At 38.8% G+C, this 20,725-nt stretch overlaps 1 protein-coding gene and 1 pseudogene across 5 annotated transcripts in view; one reads left to right on the top strand and one right to left on the bottom strand.

Annotated features, from left to right (window-relative positions):
- The window catches only part of SIK3 (SIK family kinase 3), a 247,332-nt gene that overhangs the window by 112,231 nt on the left and 114,376 nt on the right, over nucleotides 1-20,725 (top strand). The window lies entirely within an intron of this gene.
- Nucleotides 9,300-19,909, bottom strand: LOC117313270 (small ribosomal subunit protein eS1 pseudogene; annotated as a pseudogene).

The raw sequence follows: 20,725 nt of genomic DNA on the forward strand, positions 1-20,725 counted from the left end.
AAGATATTCAAATCTGTATTCTGCAGGCCCGTAAGTTTAGACTTGTTGCTTTATTCATTAATGTATACAGGATATACCCAACTTTGGTTAGCGTTCTGACTGTTGGGGCTCATTCATAACAGTTTCTCCCGTTCTCTCTCAAAGGGGGAAAATGTTCATTCTTTAATCTGGGGAAGCTCTCTGATGTTGACAGGTTTCCTCCTCCTCAAGTCTAGACACTTGGCCTCTATAGTAGCTTTGTATTCAGGAAAGTTCTCACCTCTGAACTGTAGACTTAGTGCACATTTGCTGGTACTTGGCTAGTCAAGAGCCCTACAGTGATTGGTATGAGTAAACCCCATGTTGTACTGCTTGCCAAGCAGCTCGCATAGTCGGTATGTCTGGCCATAGACTTTACATGACTGCACCGTTAAAACACAGACTGTCTTACTGCCTTCTCACAGAATATCTACGGTTTCCAATTTATTTTTTTCTGGGGGAGAGGGGAAAAAGAATCTTTTGCCCCTGTCTCCAGACTGATATTTAAACTTTGGCAGCTTTGGATCTGATGTAATAAAATATTAAAGAGACTCGGAAGTTATTAGAACAGAAGTTTCAATTGCTTATTTCCCAGTTTGCAGTAAGGTTTAACTTAGGCCCTGTGTGTATTTTTAGTTACCTTTTTGAGTTAAACTGTCAGAAACCATCTTGCTTAGGTTAAAGATTTAGTTGTTAATTGTCCCGCCTCGTTCTACTTCACGTGTCAAAATCTACACATGGGATTTTAATTTGGAAATCCACAGTAATAGGAAGTTAATTCCACAGGGTCAGGTCTAATTTTTCATTTTAATTTACTCAATCCCTTTTATTTATTTATATTTTTGGCTGCGTTGGGTCTTCGTTGCTGCGCGTGGGCTTTTCTCTGGTTGTGGCGAGCGGGGGCTACTCTTCGTTGCTGTGCGTGGGCTTCTCATTGTGGTGGCTTCTGTTGTTGCGGAGCGTGGGCTCTAGGTGCGCAGGCTTCAGTAGTTGTGGCACGCGGGCTCAGTTGTTGTGGCTCACGGGCTCTAGAGCACAGGCTCAGTAGTTGTGGCGCACCAGCTTAGTTGCTCCACGGCATGTGGTATCTTCCCGGGCCAGGGCTCGAACCCGTGTCCCCTGCATTGGCAGGAGGATTCTTAACCACTGCGCCACCAGGGAAGCCCCCCTTCTTTATCTTAGACTACTCACTGAAAATAACTTGGGTTGCCTTTAGTTTTAATGCAGAACTTTTATTAGGATTTTATGGTGCTGTATCTTTTTGGTCCTGGAGGTGTGTGTGGCGTTGTGGGTGGGGTGGGAGGCTGACCTTGTCTTCTTGATCTGTAGGGACTTAGAAAGATAGTTTCTATCGGTGTTGTTTTCAGGAAGCACAGTGGCAGAATACTGAAGTGCAAGTTTGTACAGACTTTAAAGAAGTGTAAGGTGGGCTATGAAGTTACAATGTTAAATTAGTTTCCGGTCTGCCCACATTGTTTCCAAAGTTCACTTTACATTTTAAAAGCCTTTACTGATTTTTAAAGCAAATATAGAGAATTGCATGAAAACACAGATCATCTGAGGGACATTTGAACTCGCAGAAATAATGAATGTAGAAGGAAGAGTCCTGCTGGCTAGGCGTTATAGGCTAGAAACCTGCATTTAAAGTTTAAACTGCTTGGGTAAGATGACTTATTTTCCTGGTTTATCCTTATATTTTTTACCCCTGCATCCCTTTGCCATTATCGCCCACAACATAGAAGAATATTCTTTTGTTTATTGTAGTTTTATTTGGAAGAGAGACTAGAGTGTGGCTTATATAGGGGCAAGAGGGAGAATTGAGGTCTTTTCAACGTTAGGCATTTCTGTCTATGGACATGGCATGTGTCCTCTTTTAGGTCCTTTACTAACGTTTTCTAGCTTTCTCCATAAAATTCTCACACATTTTTGTAATGCTTTTTCCAAGGCTTGAGATAGTTTGTGGCTATTGTGAATGTGTTCTTTTAAAAATTATCATCATCACATCTTCTTATAAATTAATGTTGGTATATTAGAAAGTTACTGAATTTTTATATGCTGGGATCTCATAATTTATTTTGTACATAGGTTTTACTTATCCCTTCAGTGCTTCAGTTTCATCATCTATGAAACAAAGGGCTTGGGTTAGAATAAGATATTTCTAGTGTTAACATTACATGGTTCTGTGTTGAGGTAATGTCCTTTGTGTTGAGGTAATGTCCTTTACATACTTCAAGAGGTGAGTGGGAGTTGTACCACCCAACTACAGGTAAGTTCTGTGAATACAGCCAAACCTAGCTTTTGTTCATATGTGTTTGCATGTGTTTAACACACTCAGTTCTCTGTATAATGATTCTTGAACATCTTGAGGTAAAGAATGAATACTTAACATTTTAAAAATAACTCTCGGGCCTCCCTGGTGGCGCAGTGGTTAAGAGTCCGCCTGCCGATGCAGGGGACACGGGTTCGTGCCCCGGTCCGGGAAGATCCCACATGCCGCGGAGTGGCTGGACCCGTGAGCCATGGCCGCTGAGCCTGCGCGTCCGGAGCCTGTGCTCTGCAATGGGAGAGGCCGCAACAGTGAGAGGCCTGCTTACAAAAAAAAAAAAAAAAAAAAAAAAAAACAACTCTCAAAAGTACAGTTTCTTATTCTGGTTGAAATGGTTTACTATTATCTTTTCACCCTGCATTTTAGTTTGTTGCTGTGTTAGATTTACTGCATATTTTCTCTCCTAAAAATAGATGGTCTTTAAGTCACAGTTTTTATAAATATTTGCATCTCAAGTCAAATTTTTTCCTACAACATGGGTTTCATTTGGTGAGTTTCACTGGAGCAGGTTATGTTAAGAGAGCTTTCTACCACATGTTTATTCACTTCCATACCTCTGTCCCAAGTATCCTATGTGCCAATGTCAGAAGATTCCACTGGGAGTGTGAGTAGTATTCTTGGAGAATTATTTTAATATTTATTTCTGCTGGGTGGAGGGAAGCAGATGCTGTACTTGTTATCTCTGAGAATTCAATCCTAACCCCCAAGTATCCCTCAACAACATGGCATCTTTTTTATCTTTTATAAAAACATAGGTTATATAAGTTATCTAGATGTTGGTCAGGAATTTGCTTGAACAAACTGAAATGGCTAAATGAACTTTCACCCTAATTTGAATAGGGGTCCAGAAAATGAATTCAGGGCAAAGGTTGGCAGAGGTCATATTGGGGTGGCCTTGAGCTAGTACCAATATGTATGTATTTAAATTGTGGTAAAATTAACACTAACATAAAACTTGTCATTTTACCTGTTTTTCAGTATACAGTTAAGTAGTGTTAAGTACATTCACATTGTTGTGCAACCAAACTCCAAAACTTTTTTCATCTTGCAAAACCGAAACTCTATGCCCATTAAAAAATACCCCATTTCCCCTTTCCCCCAGCCCCTGGCAACCACCATTCCACTTTCTGTTTCTATGAGTTTGAACCATTAGTTATTTTATGAGAACTTGACCTCCTTTATGTCAGCTAAATGGATTTTGAGGATGAAGAAGAGAGTAATGGATTACTGTAAAACCAGTAGCCATTCTCCATAATCACATGAGTGCTGGTAGTTGCCAAGCCTGAAATTGGAGCAACAGCCAGTCTTCAGTAACGTGGAGTTTGGAAATTCCTGTTCCTTTTGTTGAGGAAGAGGAAGAGGATGATAGTGACTAACAGTTACTGGGCACTTATTACTTGCCTGAGGTTGGAGGAAAGACCTGCTTCTTCTAGAATGAAAAAGAAAAGGCAAATTTGGGTGCATGAAGATATCTAGAGACATGAAATTGAGGAAATTCTTCATGTCTGTTTTCTCTGTCAAGCACAAGAGTGGGTCATTTGTTGAAAGTTAGGGATTTGAGCTTGACTAGAGGGCTTGAAGAAAGTGACAAGTTTGGAATTGCTAGGAAACAGGGTAGGGACCCATCAGGAATAATAATAATAATAATAATAATAGTGTTGGTACTAATAACAACAATAAGAACAGCCAATATTTATTAGTTATCTGTTCTATGCCAGCTATATCACCAGTTCTAGGTGATATATCTTTTAACCTTTATAGCAACTTTATTAAAGTAGTTGTTCTACAGACGTGAAGCTAAGTGGTAGGGTTGGGATGCCAATTTCATTCTCTTGCCTTAAGCCCAGGCTCTTCTTTCTGCACCGTTAATGACATTGGGGTTCTCTACTTGATATCAAAAGCCAGAAGTTTAGAGTGTAACAAAAAAATTGTTCTTCAGAAAAAGGTGGAAGAGTGGACTGAAAAAAATGTATATATCCAAAATATAATAAATATATTGATGCTTTTTCCCCCCAACCGGACTGATTGATGCCCTTGATGGGTTGCTTCACTAACTGAAGTGAGCTACCACAGCCCTGTAGAAACCCAGACCTGGTTATGTGACAGTTAGAGGTATCTGAAATTATAAACTCATTTTCTCCGTAAAGCCTGTGTGTCTAAAATACTGAATTGAGGTTAATGCTAGTAGGTCCTTCAGTTTCTGTGCAGGAGTAAATGAGGACCTTTTTATTTGTAGTTATACTATTCATTGAATAGGCATTAGTTGCACTGATTTTTTTGGGTGTGTTAAGGGACTGCATTACAAAGTATAAGTTTTTTAAACAATAATATCTTTATGCATGTACATTATTGCTCTAAATAAATGCAAAATCTATTAAAAAGATAGCCCCTTAGAAGCATATGTACAAGCTTAAGTACTCGTTTTGCTTTTATTGGATGTGTATAAAGGAACTTACAGACTTGTAGGTGAACAAATGGAGGCCAAAAAAATTCTGATGTAAAGCAAATCAGAAAAGATTAAGTTATAACAAAACCTCTGCTGACTAGCATTTTAATGTCCAGATGGACAAGCAAGCTCTTATTAATTTACCAAGGGTAAACTCATCTGGTTTGATCAGTTAATTAATTTCTAGGCTGTAATTAGTTTATATGAATACCCTTATTACTCAGATGGAAAAACTCATTGCTGTGTTATGCTTTAGATTTACATTGCCTAAAACTATAGAATGTAGCTTTGCTCCCCAAATCAGTATGTCAGATTACTTACAATTCAAACTGAGCAATTACCTTTTCCAGGTTCAACCCTTTTAAACTTGGTCATACGTCATGTGCTAAATGTATCCTGTGTACTCTCTACCTTGTTAGGATGCTAACTCTTTGATTTTAATATAAGGAAAAGAGCTATCAATAAAGTATGACATGAAATTACAGTATAGATGGATTTTATCAGCTTTGTAAACACAAACTACTATACAATAGGGCTTTGTTGCAGACTCTTTTTATAAGTGGAAAACTCTTCCAAAAGACGTTTTTGAAGTTTTCTATGAAGAAAGATTGCTAGTGAATGAAAAGAACCTTTTGTAGACCTCTACTTGGGAGTCTGGTAACTGGTACTTTGGGATTCTATACACAGAGCTCCAAGGCTGGGAGAATATCTCAGAGTAAAGCTATCTAAGTTTTGCATCCAAAGCTATTAATTTCTTCAATTATGAGAAGAAACCACAGATTGTGTAATGGCCTTGGTATTTTGTTGGTACGGAGAGGATGATCTCAGAAGACTCGTAAGCCTATGTTGGGATGTGTGTGACACGTGCCTTTTCTCCGATTTTTTTTATTTCAACAGTTGCAGACACATTTTTGAAACCGTAGATATCCTAAGTTAGCAAATCTGAATCAGTGCACAAAGCGACCATTTTTGCCAGTACCAAATGCATACTTTGCTGAGTTTTCTAATCTGGGCTCCAGAGTTTATACATAGCAAATTCTAACATTTGCCAAGTTCTGTTATGACCCAGAGGGGAGTAGAGCAAAGTGGGATGAAGAATCTGGAAAAGCAAGCTGCCTATAGGGTAAATTGCATTTTGGAATTTGCTTCCATGTGGATTTTCTCCTCATGGACCACTGTGATGTTTAGCAGGCTGAGCTGGAAAGGTCATATTGTACAAGATGAAGAACAATAAATGGTCTGTTCAGTGACTTAGTCTTAAGCCTCCTGCAGTGCTGACTAACGGCTGCAATAGCCATTTTTCCTCTGGGATAGAAGAGTTTGGCTGTCATCTTTTGGGGAGTATGGTAATTTGTAGCCATTGCTTTCAGCATGGTGGGGAGATCTGACGCGCAAAGGCTTTATTCCAGTGGCTTATAGCTCCTTTTTTTTCATGAACTGCTGTTTCTTTAGTCTTAAGAACATGTTTCAAAAAATGCATATGAATATTAAATCCAGTTAATTCATTTTCATTTTGCCAAAGAGAACTTGAATTTACCTCTTCCTATATGACATTGACCTCATCTTTTTATTTTTTTAATTTTAACCTTAAGACATTGGCTCTAGAAATAGTTTGTTGTTTTTTCCTTTAAATCGGTACAGTTTCCTTTACCTTGGGTTGTGGTGCAGTTCTAAACCATGTTTAAAATACGTACAAGGGGGCTTCCCTGGTGGCTCAGTGGTTAAGAATCTGCCTGCCAATGCAGGGGACACGGGTTCGAGCCCTGATCTGGGAAGATCCCACATGCTGCGGAGCAACTAAGCCCATGCGCCACAACTATTGAGCCTGTGCTCTAGAGCCCGCAAGCCACAACTACTGAGCCCAACTACCACAACTACTGAAGCCTGCGCTCCTGGAGCCTGTGCTCCGCAACAAGAGAAGTCACTGCAGTGAGAAGCCCACGCGCCTCAAGGAAGAGTAGCCCCTGCTCACTGCAACTAGAGAAAGACCACACAGCAAGGAAGACCTAACACAGCCAAAAATAAACAAATAAAATAAATAAATTTAAAAAAAATACATACAAGGGCATAGAGCCCAATAGAGTTTAAGAGGTGTGAAGAATCTGGGGCAAAAGTTACTGTTTCTAATAAGTTTAAGTTCCCTCTGATTTGCTTTGTGGGAAGTGTATTAATTAAGGACATTTTCCAAAGCATTTCCATCCAAGTAAATATGATATTTTACATGGCTGCCTTTTAAAAACATAGATGTATTCCTGACATTATTTATCTTTTTTTAGTAAGTGAAATAGCTTAAAATGAATGGTGAGTAATTTCTTTGACAGTAATATGGTAGATTAGATGTGCAGAGAATTCCCTTCTGGTCAGAACATTTTAAAATGAAGCTGGGGAAAGGAAAAATATATGTAAAATACTGAAGCCCATGTGAGAAAAACAACTGAAGGCCTTGAAAGGACTAGAAAGCATGATTCCACAATGTAGAGTAAGTACTGATGGTGGTGTTTGTGCTGAGGGTTTCCTATGGCTTTAGAGCCAAAGGGAGGAGGGACAAGAGAAGAAAATAGTGTCCAAGCAGAGTGGGAGGTCATATTAGAAACTGCCCTATATAAAACTGGGATCCCAGAAACGTGACTTCTCAGTGGATGAGTAGGAGAAAAAATTCCCTGCATACAGAGACTTGCATATTAATGCCTTGGGTCTGAATGGAGAAGGGGAAAAAGTCTCCCAAGAAACTGCCTAAACAGAAGCTTGCCCTCACATGGATTTGCAGCCAGGATTTTGCACTACCTGTAAGGCCTGAAAATCTCTCAGCTGCTAACTTTGTTGTTAGTAGTCCTAGTTGGTTGTGATTCCCAGAGTCTGGGAGAATCAAATTTAAATCTCTGTGGACAGACCTCAAAAATTTTTATGGATAAAGTTGCAAGAAATGTGAGCTTGCACAAGAAGACAAGCAACTATGAGTGAGTCAGGTGTAGCAGATTATATTTGCCAAAGATGGCTGCCACAGTATTTCCCAGCCCATGTGCCCTTCTAGAACCTTGCTATTCTGCTATCAAGAAGTAGAGTCTGGGGCTTCCCTGGTGGCGCAGTGGTTGAGAGTCCGCCTGCTGATGCAGGGGACACGGGTTTGTGCCCCCGTCCGGGAAGATCCCACATGCCGCGGAGCGGCTAGGCCCGTGAGCCATGGCCGCTGAGCCTGCGCGTCCGGAGCCTGTGCTCCGCAAAGGGAGAGGCCACAACAGTGAGAGGCCCGCGTACCGCAAAAAAAAAAAAAAAAGTAGAGTCTGTCTCATTCCACTGAACCTAGCCAGGGCTTTCTGACTGCTTTGACCAAAAGTCAGTCAACACGGAAGTGATATTATGTGAATTCTGAGGCTAAGTCATAGAAATGCCGCACACCTTCCTTGCTCTCTTGGGATGCTCATTATTGGAACCCATCACCATGCTGTGAAAAAGCCCATGCAGTCCATGGAGAGACCCATGTGGAGATGAACTGAGGCCTAAGCTGCCAGCTGCCAGCCAGTGCTAACCTGTTGATGCCTTGTGAGAAGCCTCTGGAAACTGGATCCTCCAACTTCCTGTCAAGCAGCCCTAGGTGATGCCACATGGAACAGAAACAAGCTGTCCTTTCTGAGCCCTGGGCAGATTGCAAATTTGTGAGCAAAATAAGTGATTGTTGTTGTTTGAATGCACAAAGTTCTGGGGAGGTTTGTTACACAGTGTTAGATAACTAAAACATCAGCGGTAATCATTAGTCTTGTAAAGACTGTAGATGTTTAAAGAAATAAAAGAGGAGATTAAAATTACGGTATGGTGAAGAGACTCAAAATTGTTGAGGAAGGTGTGAAAGAAGAGCTCAGTCTCAGCAGAACTTCTAGAAATAAAAAACAAATGACAGGGGCTTCCCTGGTGGCGCAGTGATTAAGAATCTGCCTGCCAATGCAGGGGACACGGGTTCGATCCCTGGTCCGGTAAGATTCCCACATGCCGTGGAACAGCGAAGCCTGTGCGCCACAACTACTGAGCCTGCGCTCTAGAGCCTGCGAGCCACAACTGCTGAGCCCACGTGTCACAACTAGTGAAGCCCGCCTGCCTATTGCCCGTGCTCCGCAACAAGAGAAGCCATCGCAATGAGAAGCCTGCGCACTGCAGCAAAGAGCAACCTCTGCTCGCTGCAACTAGAGAAGCCCACGTGTGGCAACAAAGACCCAACGCAGCCAAAAATAAATAAATTTAAAGAAAAAAATGACAAAACACAATGGAAAGATGGTATAGATTGGATAGAATTCAAGAGTGAAGTGGAAGATAGATCTGAAGAAAATTTCTGAAATTCAGTACAGAGAAAGAAGAGATGGGACATATGAGGTTGAATGGCACGGAGAATAAGACACCACATATGTCTGATTTAGCAGTTATCACACTTTTTGACATTAGGACTTCTTACACTCTTAAAAATTATTGAGAACCCAAAATTGCTTTCTTTCCCCACAAATCGGATTTTTTCTCTGAATCTTAAACATATTCTTGGATTGGTGGCTCATTTCCACCAGCCCGTTCAACTTTAGCATTTGTCTCATCCCCAGTGGCTTTTCCAGAACTACCACCTTCACCATGAAGCTCAAACTTAGTCCCAGTTCAAACTTAGACTTCTTCAGCATTTTTACTTTTCTCACAAAGACATCATGGAGTGGATAAATAGATTGGCAAGTCTTTTCTGTCTTTTCCAATGCTGTCTGGAATCAATTTATTGACCACTTTTCCAGGTCATTTGTCTGCACCTCTCAGGTCATGATTACTACCATCATCTTCCAAGTTTGGTGGACCTGTTGATGCTCAGTCTAAGAGGTTTTCTGCATCAGAGAGTTGTGTTTTTAAGTAAAACCAACACAGAATAGATGAAGCAAGTAACCATTGGTAGTCTTGACATCAACATGAGCTTCAATCATGGTCTGCCATTTTGACCACGGAGCACATTTTGTCATGGCTAAGATCCATTCCATGGAAATTAGTCAGGCAGTTTTTGCCTTGAACATCCTCAGTAATTAGCTTGACTTTTCAAAATGCGACTTCATCCTTCTGCAGATCAGCAAGACTCACTTCAAAAATACTACCCTTGAAGCCATCAGATGTGATTTTCATTCCTTGAGTTCTTGTAACTAGTGGTTTTCCAGTATTTCTTATAGTGAGCATACTGGTGCTTTTATGTCATACCAATTTTTCTTAAGAAATGGATCAACCACTTTCTTCTTGACTCCCATTTTGCTGCCTTTTGTAAGGCGCTTGTTCTTTTTTATTTTTCACAGTAGGAAAAAAATCACTTATAATATGCTATTATCACCTTCGTATAGTCTAGGTAATTTGCACTAGACTAAAAGTGAGGTCTCCTAGAAGGGCGCCTGTTCTTGGCGACCGCCATGGTGCTGCTCATAGAGCCAAAAGGGCCAAGTTGCTTTTTCGTATGTGGGTTACACTTATAATTTGGAGATGTTTCTGCATATCTGTTATAGTTCAATAAAAAAAATTTACTTAAAGACACCATAAAGAGAGTGAAAAAATAAGCCACAACTTGAGAGAAGATGTACTGACAAAGTTCATCTAGAATATAAAAGAACTTTTCAAATTAAAAAAAAAGAAAATAGGAAAGTCGCGAACAAGTTTATTTCACAGAGGCTGAAATAAATGGTCCGTGAACATATGAATAGATCCTCAACCTTTTCAGTAATCAAGGAAATACAAATTAAAACAGCGAGGAACTGTTTGCTCCCCACCACTCACCAGACTGGGAAAAATGAGAAATAACAGTTGTTGGTGATGATATGGGACAGTGGGAACAGTCCCACTGTTGAATATGACCATTTTGGAAAACAATTTGGCTTTACTTATTGGTTCCTAAATATATACCCTAGTGAAACTTTTGTATTCATGGCCCTGGAGACAAATATAAGAATATTTAAAATACTGTTCATAATAGCTAAAAATGCAAACAACCTAAATGTCCAGCAACTGTAAAGCAATAATAAAGATGGTATATTTGTAAAAGAATGACTATTTAGCATAAATATTGTGAATTAGGTACCACTGCATGCATCTTCATGGAGGAATATTATAAATACATTATAAGGATCAAAAAAGGCAGTTAACAATGATCAGTCTGATTCTCTTGATATAAAATTTAAAAACAGGCAAATCTAAATAATATGTTGTTTGGTGATACATATAGGGTAAAACTGTAAAGAAAAGCAAAGGAATGATAATATAAATTTTAGGATAGTGATTGTCTTGAAATAGGGACTAGAATAGAAAAGCACATAAGGAACTGTGGTTTGTATGTGACGTATTTCACAATAAAAATTTCTATGAGCATATTGTTAAAAAGAACCCCAGAGTGATTCTTTTTCTAAGGAAAGATTTGGTAATGCAAAATACTAGTTCTTAATTAATCTTTTGGTAGGTGTTCTTACATAGAAAATCCTCCGGTAAATATATCTTGAATTTGTTTTTCACGGTTTCTTCATGTCAACCTTGCTAAGTAGGGAGCATGACTAGGAAGAAGATGAAACAAGGAGGATTTATCCACATGTTCAAGAAGTTCAGGGGTTTGTAGCCTTAGAATGAGAAATTAGGCCTCTTATCCTACCTGTCTTAAAATTGACTTACGATTTTTAAAAACAAAAAACTGTTCTTAGTTTGTTTTTTTGGTACGCAGCAGAGGCACTCTTTTGCCTCTACCCCTAGCCTGAGTGTGCTGTTTTTAAAAATCTCCATGCATTGACATCTCTTCCTTTTCTGAAGGAATGCTAAAGCCAATAATTACACACAGACCTGACCTACTTTGGAGGAACCAGAGGACAAAGAAACCCTCACTTTTCTTTATCCTTTTTTGGTTAAAAAGCAGAGATTTGGGGAGGTGAGGGCCAGAACTTCCTATATCTATCCTTTGAAGAGTCTAACACAGTTTGTCCTTGTTTCATATATTAGAAGTTTCCCCGTGTGTGTTGCCTGTAGACTAATGGACTTAATGCTAATGAATCCTTTGCATATCTGCTGATCTAGAAGTGGTTGGCCCTTTCCCAAGGGCACTATAGCTTTGAGAAAATAGGAGGAAAGAATTTATTGATTTTTTTTTAATTGTCTTATTTTATGTGTTTGATTTTGTAAGCACCTCAGTCCTTTCTTTCTTTTTTAAAAGAAGTAGTTAGGATCTAACATACACAGTTACATTAATGAATGAATTAACTGGAATAAAAATTTGGAGTAGTCGTCCCCTTTAGTAATTGTTGTGGTTGCCTAGTAACTGTTACTCCAGTTCTTTCTTAGTTCTATTTCTCTGTTGTTATTTTGCTAAGTTGGTAGGTTATTTTCATCTCGATTTTTAATATTTGCTTTATCAACTGACCTTCTTAAAAATAATTTTAAAAGTTCCCCCTAAATCACAAGCAGAAATCTTTTCGGTTTGGTTCATTAATAGTTGCTATTAATAATTAATAGTTGCTAAATAATTATAAATAGTTGTTCTGGGTTCTGGGTCCTAGGTCCTGTGTTGGGTGCTTGAGACTTTACAAAACCCATTGTTTTGTGTAATAAACACCAACCTTAAGAGAGTAAGGTGAATATCGACATCTAGAATATCAAGAACTAGGAGACAAGACAGTATATAGTATATGTAAGGACAGATCAGTGGAATAGGTTCAGGAGTCCAGAAATAAAAGCCAAATGTGGTCATTTGACTTTTGACAGAGTGCCAAGACAATTAAATGGAGAAAGAATAGTTTTTTCAACAAATGATGGTGGGACAACTGGATATCCACATGCAAAAGAGTGAAGTTGGACCCCTGCTTTACACCATACACAAAAATTAGCTGAAAATGGATCAAAGATATAAATGTAAGAACTAAAACTGTAAAACTCTTAGAAGAAAACATGGGAGTAAATCTTTGTGATCTGGAGTTAGGCAGTGGTTTCTTAGGTAGGACACCAAAAGCACAAGGGACAAAAGAAAAAACATTAAATTGAACCACATCAAAATTAGAAACTTTTGTGCTGTACACAATACCATCAAAAAAGTGAAAGACAAATCACAGAATGAGGAGAAAGTATTTGCAAATCATATATCTGATAAGGGATTTGTATTGCGAATATATAAAGAACTCTTACAACTCAATAATAAAAAGACAACCTAATTAAAAAATGAACAGAGAAGGTATACAGCTGCCCAATAAACACTTAAAAAGATGCTCAACATTATTAGTCATTAGGAAAATGAGAATTAAAACCACAATGAAATATCACTTCATACCCTTCAGGATGGCTATAATTTAAAAAAGATGGACAATAACAAGTATTGGTGAGGATGTGGAGAAATTAGAACCTTCTCCTGCATTTCTGGTAGGAATGTAAAATAATGTAGCCTGTTTGTCATTTCCTAGCTAGAAGAAGGATAGTGCCATTTATAGAAATTGGGAAATGAGAAATAGGGATAATGAAATTGGATTTTGTACAGTTGAATTAAAGATGTCTCTGGGACATTCAGGTGTTATGGTACCCACTGCTTAAAACTTTTTAATCATAGCTTTCAGGATAAAGTCCTCCAAATCACTTTCTTTCCTAGGGCCTATGAGACCCTCCTCAGTCTGGTCTTCCTTCTTTACCCTGTTCTAAGCACACTCGTTTTCTTTCAGTCTTTGTTTGCCATGCTACCCCAATTTTGGGACCTTTGACCATTCATCCCCCCAGTTAACGCCTGTTCATCTATCAGAGCTCAGTCAAGTATCGCTTCCTCATGGGAGTCACTGCCGACTCCCCAGTCGAGGTAGGAGCAGCACACATTTTTATTTCATGGTTTCTGTGGGTCAGGAGACCCTCTGCTCAGGGTCTCATAAAGCTGTAATCAAGGTATTGGGTGGGTTGCATTCTTATCTGGAGGCCCCAGTGGGGAAGAACCCACTCCAAAGACCATTCAGACTACTGGTAGAGTTTATTTTTTTGTGGCTTTATGACTGACTTTTTTCTGGCTGTTGGCTGGAGGCTGCCCACAGGTTCTAGAGAGGTGGCCTACAGTTCTTTGAGACCATCCACAGTTCCTTTTCTTAGGAGCTTCTCAAACATGGCCACTTGCTTCATCAGGACTTCCAGCTTGATGGAGGGGAGAGAAGAGATTACACAAAATCATGAATGAATGTATGGTGTGTGCAATCACTGGAGGTTGGTCACCTTAGGGTCTGTCTGCTACATCTTATGACTTCTGTAGAGAATATTTAATTTTGAGTAGGACTGCACCCAGTGAGTCTGTTTTGATGAAAGCTAGTCAGAGAGTACATCCCAAATATCAGCTTAACCTGGTGGAGCTGGTTGTAGTGAGAAGAACAAACCTTGTAATAATTGGCATTATGTTAAACGAAGGAAGGTAGAGGTGTTCATGAGCATACCAGCAGAAGATGAAGAAAGAAGTTGGAGGAGAGGTGAAGTACTGTGATGTATTTTCCCGGTTTCAAAATTTTGCTGACTTCTGATACTGTCATTCATTCCTTTGTTAATCAGTTTACTATGTTTATATTTAAGAACTCCTTACCGTAAAATCTAGTTTTGAGAGGCAGCAAAACATAGTGTGTAGTTAAGGGTTCAGGTTCTAGAGCTCAAATGCTTGGGTTCAAATTCTGCCTCTGCTATTTAGTACCGTATAACCTGGGCAAATTACCTGGTTGGTTTGTGCGTCAGTTTTAAATGGGAATGATAGTAGTACCTACTTCACAGGGTTGTTGTGAAGATTGAGTTAATGCCTATAATTATTGTTATTTTTTTCAAGTGTGATAACTGTTCCATAGTTATGTTTTAAGATAAGAGAGTGGATCCTTTTAGAGGTACATACTGAAATATTTACAAATGAAATGATATGGCAATTGGGATTTTGGAGGAAATTGGTAGAGGTATAGATGAAACAAGATTGACCATGAGTTAAAAATTGTTGAAGCTGATTTAATTGTATTACTGTCTACTTTTATATATATTTGAAATTTTTCATAATAAAAAGTAACTGCCTTGGCATGTATTAAGTGCTTAATAAATTTAAAGCTATTTTTATTATGTTTAATATGTTGGGATTAACTTGTCTAAAACACAAAGAAAAAATATAAAACTAACTTGACACTTCAATTTTCTCATTTCTAAGATTCTTTTTATAGATGGAAACTATCAAATTTGGATAAGATTCTTAGACTTGGATTTTTGGTTTCTATATTGACATCTTCCTAATTTGTTTATAATTTATGGCTTAATTAGTTTGATTTAATTGTGGCCTGCATCACATTCCATTTAATTTAGACTACCATTGTTTGTTCTGTAAGTGGAATGGAAATTAATAATATTATTGATTATCAGTTTTCTTAGTGGTAGGAGATATTGATTTTACCAATAGAGAAAATATTAGCAGCAAAAATGCCAAGGCTTTCCTAGGTAGACAGTGGTGTTATGCTTCAATGTATTTAATTGCTGTTTAAGTAAGAAAGGTAACACTTGAGAGCTTACTCACTGAGGTTATCTCAAATGTGGTAAATACATCTTTCTGCTTATCATATCGTCCTATATTATATAGCACTGTAAAACTAGATGGCTTAAATATTTTAGTTGTTCAAGATTGAGAACTGTTTGGTGATTCTGATTGATTTTATGTGAATGAACCTTGGAACTTAAAAAAATAAAATAAAAATGTAAAAGAAGCAACACCAGAGTCTCTCAGAGTTCTACTTAGGAATTGGCATGGTGAGACCTTGTCTTGATAACTCTGCCTGCAAGTCACTTACAGTCACACCTTTCATTTAGTAGATAAGGACCTTGAGGACTATAGAGGTAAGGTGATATGCCCAAGGTCACAAATGTTTCTAGATCTCAACTCACTCCAGTTCTCTTTTTGCTGTCCCAGTGATTTCTGAATTGTTCTCCAGAGCCCTAGGGTTCTGAAAAGTTTTGTCTGTCTCTGAACCTCTTACCCAGAGTTAACCAGAGTAGGTGCTTCTCCCATTCCTCATCTTATGTATTAGAGCTTCTATGAGATTTTGTTCAGAGGGAAAAAGATTCTGCTACTGTATGTGTTAGTTTTTATGTCTTTCCTACCAGAACTCTTTATTCTGTGCCATCTTCTACTCAGAAAAGTACATTTGATTTATTGGAATTTTCTTTGACTTTGTTTCAAAGAATGCAAGTATGATCTCTAAAGAAATCTGTGACCCAGAGATCTCAGGAGAATTCAAAGAGATCTTTAAATACGGAGGGATAGGGCTTCCCTGGTGGCATAGTGGTTAAGAATCTGCCTGCCAATGCAGGAGACACGACACGGGTTCGATCCCTGGCCCAGGAAGATCCCACATGCCGCGGAGCAACTAAGCCCATGTGCCACAACTGCTGAGCCTGCGCTCTAGAGCCCGTGAGCCACAGTTACTGAGCCCATGTGCCACAACTACTGAAGCCACGCGCCTACAGCCTGTGCTCCACAAGAGAAGCCACTGCAGTGAGAAGCCCATGCACCACAACGAAGAGTAGCCCCCGCTCACCGCAACTAGAGAAAGCCCGCACAGCGAAGACACAACGCAGCCAAAAATAAAATAAATAAAAATAAAATAAATTTAAAAAAGAATAGGGAGGGATAATTACTTTTAGTGTGAAGTTATTATCAATTAACATTTTATTTTCTTTTCCCCCCGCTCTCTATTCTCCCTTCATTTCTCATCTCATAATTCTCGGTCCTTGTGATTTTTTGGGTGATGTTTCTCATGGTCTGTTAGTTTTCTAAAAAGATATTTATGCAAATATGTCTGTCTTAAATGAAACTATTTCTGATGTCTGGAGATTCTTTTGGGTCTCTTTGGCAGTGAATTAGGAGTCATATCCATTTGCTTAAAAGCAATACTGTCATAAGATCAAAAGAGGGCCCAGTAGACAGTGTAATAAATAGGTTGGTTTTTGCTTAAATTGTGGATGCTTTTAATGAGTTTTTTAAAAAACCCTCACTGTTATTAACTATACTTAATATTTTAGTGAATTAATACATAATTATGGTAGCTTATTTAAAAGTAAAATCCTTGCTGGTACTTCTAGTAGCTTTTTAGAATTCTAGACTTGTACTGTAATGTCAATTTAGGACTATTATAGAAAGTCAGAATTTAGGATGCATGTAATCCTGCTAAGGGAAAGGACGAACAATCTTATTAAATGTTAACTGTGATATGAAGTACATGCTTCATGTAGTTGTGTTTTTACATTTAATATGGGTACAATAATGTTAACATACATGTGATATGTATTGGGTTGGCCAAAAAGTTCATTCAGTTTTAAGTAAAAATAAAAGTAATTTCCACCAAGAACTGAATTGAACAACGTATTCACTAACTGAACAAACTTTTTGGCCAATCTAATAGCAATAATCCATATAATAATGAGCTGTACTTTGCTGAAACAGTTTTTCAGATTTTTTTCTATGGCACTGTTGTTTATCAACATTCCTCCTCCTGCCTTTAAAATAAATATCAGAAATTTGAGAATTAATTAATGTTCCAGTTAGACTATACAGGCGAGTGATTTAAGTCACTTAAACTTCACTGTTCACTTCACATGAGACACAGACATTCATTATGGAAATAAAATCTATTTGGTTTGAAAATGTGATGACTACTTAATAAAAGGAACTCATTGAAGTCGGAATAAATGCAAAAAGCCACCACACAAAAATATTCCCATTTTGGTGGAATCCCAGGGGGCATTTCCTGCCAGCACTTATGGTTTGCAGCTGGGATTAGGAAAGCCCCTCAGAAGGTGCTTGGTGCAGTGTTCCTGATGGGCACAGGGAAGCTGGCTCTAACTCTGGGCTGCTGCAGGGAAGACAGACAGCCCAGTGTTATAACCATTCAGACTAGAAATGCCTGGCTTGACGAAGATGTACATCTTCACAATTAGCTCACAGTACTGACATCTAAGGATGCAGGACAGGTAAGAGTTTCAGAAGTAGGGAGGGTAAGATGCTTATCTGATAACGGAGATTGCTTCCTATTTTCCCTTAGTCTTCATTACCAAATAATTGGGAGATGCAAAGAGATGAGGAATTTAGAATGGTTTTTCAACTGTTATTGTGTTCCCTTGGTTCAATCAACCTCCTGCTACTGCAGGCTATGTTATTAGGCTTTGGGGGCATATTAATATAATTTAAAACAATTTAAAATATGAACTGTTGCTGACTTTGTTCACTGGGAACAACACTACCGTTCATTGTAAGGTTAGCAAGATGCTCAGTGTAATAAATCTCCATTGGGGAGATTAGCTCTCTTTCCAGCTGGTGGTTTAAAAAGCTTTGAGTGTTCTAGGTGCTGCGTCTAAATGTGCCTAACAGTACACAGACTCCTTGACAAATACCGTTCTTGGGAAGAGCACAATCCTTCTGTGAGCCTGTGTTATTTTTACCTATGAGCTGGCACTCTAGGAAGGAGTAGCATGTACTTCATTAAGAAAATTCATCTTGAAATCCATTCAGCTTTCTGCTTCCTTCTGACCTCACAGTCCAGGCCATTGCCAAGTTCTTTACTCACATGTCCAGTCTTTCTTCTCTGGCACGAAAATTTCATCTTTCATAGCTTAATTTCCTACCATAACTTTAAATTTCTCCTTGGACTAACTGCTGTTCTGTTTTTCTTTTATTTCAAAACATTTCTGTAACAATTGGTATCGTTTCATTATACCATTTGCTTTGGTAGCCACTTTAAACTATTAGGACTTCCTTGTTAAACCATTTAGCTCTTACCCTTTTCCTCCCCATTTCTCTATGCTTTTCTGCCCAATCCCTCCTCTCTTCTCAAAGCTCCTGTTTGCCCTCCAATCTTCTTTGGGCCTCTCCCTCTTTCCTGCCCTTCCTTTAAATTCTTCCTTTAAAAAAGGCTTCAGGGCATCCTTTTAAATAGCTCCTTTAGAATTCAGCCGTCAATCTCAATCTCAATCCCCCTTTTAGACTTCTGAGATGTGGTCAATCCAAAATAAATACCTGAAAATGGAATGGGGACTGATACTTTGTAAGTAATTCTAACCTTACCTTCATGTTTTTTATCAACTCCATCCTCTTCTCCTATCTCCCTCCATCCCTTTTTAAAGATCTTTTTGTTCAGTTCATTTAAGTGGTAAACCTACAGGCCAGGAGTTGATTTAATGTTCTGTAAAGCATACAAAGTATTGTTGGCACCATGTAAATGTTAAGATAACAACAACAATAATGTCAGTTAGGCTGAGGGAGTTGCCCATTGTGTTAGAGACATTCCTAGGACTTCTGTTTTCTGAGACGGTAAATGTTAACCAGATGGGAATTACTGGAACTGAGAAGTTATTTTCTTTTTTGCCTTAAAAATGTCCCTTCTGGGGCTTCCCTGTTGGCGCAGTGGTTGAGAGTCCGCCTGCCGATGCAGGGGACACAGGTTCGTGTCCCGGTCTGGGAGGATCCCACATGCCGCAGAGCGGCTGGGCCCGTGAGCCATGGCCTCTGAGCCTGCGCGTCCAGAGCCTGTGCTCCACAACGGGAGAGGCCACAACAGTGAGAGGCCTGCGTACTGCAAAAAAAAAAAAAAAAGTCCCTTCTATGCCTTGAATTCCAAGTCGTCACCAGAAAATTTTCATTTATTAATTATGCACGATATACCGTGTACCACCTTAGAAATACTTCCAAGAATAATGCATGTTTCATGGTATATTTTGTCAGTGCAGGTAAGCTCTCAATTCTCTATCCCCCAGACATTGTGCATGCATGAATTATTTTATTTTCCCTGTTCAGTACAGCCCAAACAGAGAAGTATAGAAAAATAAAAATCACCTAAAGACCTGCTAGATATTTTAAACAATAGTTGAATCTTTTTTTTTCTTTTATTTAAAACTATAGTTGACTCTTGAACAACACCGGGATTAATCCACATAAAACTTACATCTGGCCCTCCACATCCCTGATTCCTCCACATCTGTGGAGTCAACCAGCCATGGACTGTAGTACTGTAGTGTTTACTATCAAGAAAAATCCGTGTATAAGTGGGCCCTAGCAGTTCAAACCCACATTGTTCAGGGTCAACTGTATTTCCTTTGGAATTCATTGAGAGCTGATTGACCATTATTATCGTTGGTGGTCATGTTGAATCCTCCTGTCTGAAGTTGGCTAGAATCCTAACATCTCAGTCATTCCTTAGGCTTGACAGCTGCATATTTTCCCAGAAACAGTTATGATGGTATGTAAAATGGATGGAGTAATGGGTTCTTTCCAAATGTATGTCTTTGCCCCTTAGTACTTGATCTGAATATTTGTTACAAACTAAAATACCAACTCCTTGATTGGTTCCAGCGCAAAGGTCAGGATCTTCCCAAGAGTATGACCAGCCTACGTCCTGACCGTGGTACATATGGTACATCTTTAATCATGGCCATTTAGTGCTTATAGTCTAGCTTGTGCAGTTTGTGGTGGTTTTGGGTTGCATTAAACCTGTTTCCTGATGACAATTCTATTTTCTAGTAAGTTTAAAAGGAAAAAGCTTTTCACCAAGGCTGATTGCAAAGACATTTAAATTCCTTTTCTAGAAGCCATCTCAACTGAGAATGAATTAATTCTTATAGAAGGAATTAAGTCCTACAGGAAAAAAAAAAATTGAGTGAAGATTTTCTCAGTTTTCCCAAAGGTGGTACTGAAACCGTGCAACTCAGATTGGGACTTGAACCCACGGTCTTTTAATTGAGATCACACACCTGGTCTCAGGACTTAATGAAGCTCAGTTTCTTGATGTCTCGTCACAGAAAGAGTTCAGTGAGAGACAAAGTGATTGGTAAGAAGTGGATTTATTTAGAATGAAACACACTCCACAGACAGAATGTGGGCCATCGCAGAAGGTGAGAGGCCCCGAAATATGACATGATTAGTTTTTATGGGCTGGGTAATT

Source organism: Tursiops truncatus, chromosome 8 (assembly GCF_011762595.2).
Source record: "Tursiops truncatus isolate mTurTru1 chromosome 8, mTurTru1.mat.Y, whole genome shotgun sequence".
NCBI lineage: Eukaryota > Metazoa > Chordata > Mammalia > Artiodactyla > Delphinidae > Tursiops > Tursiops truncatus.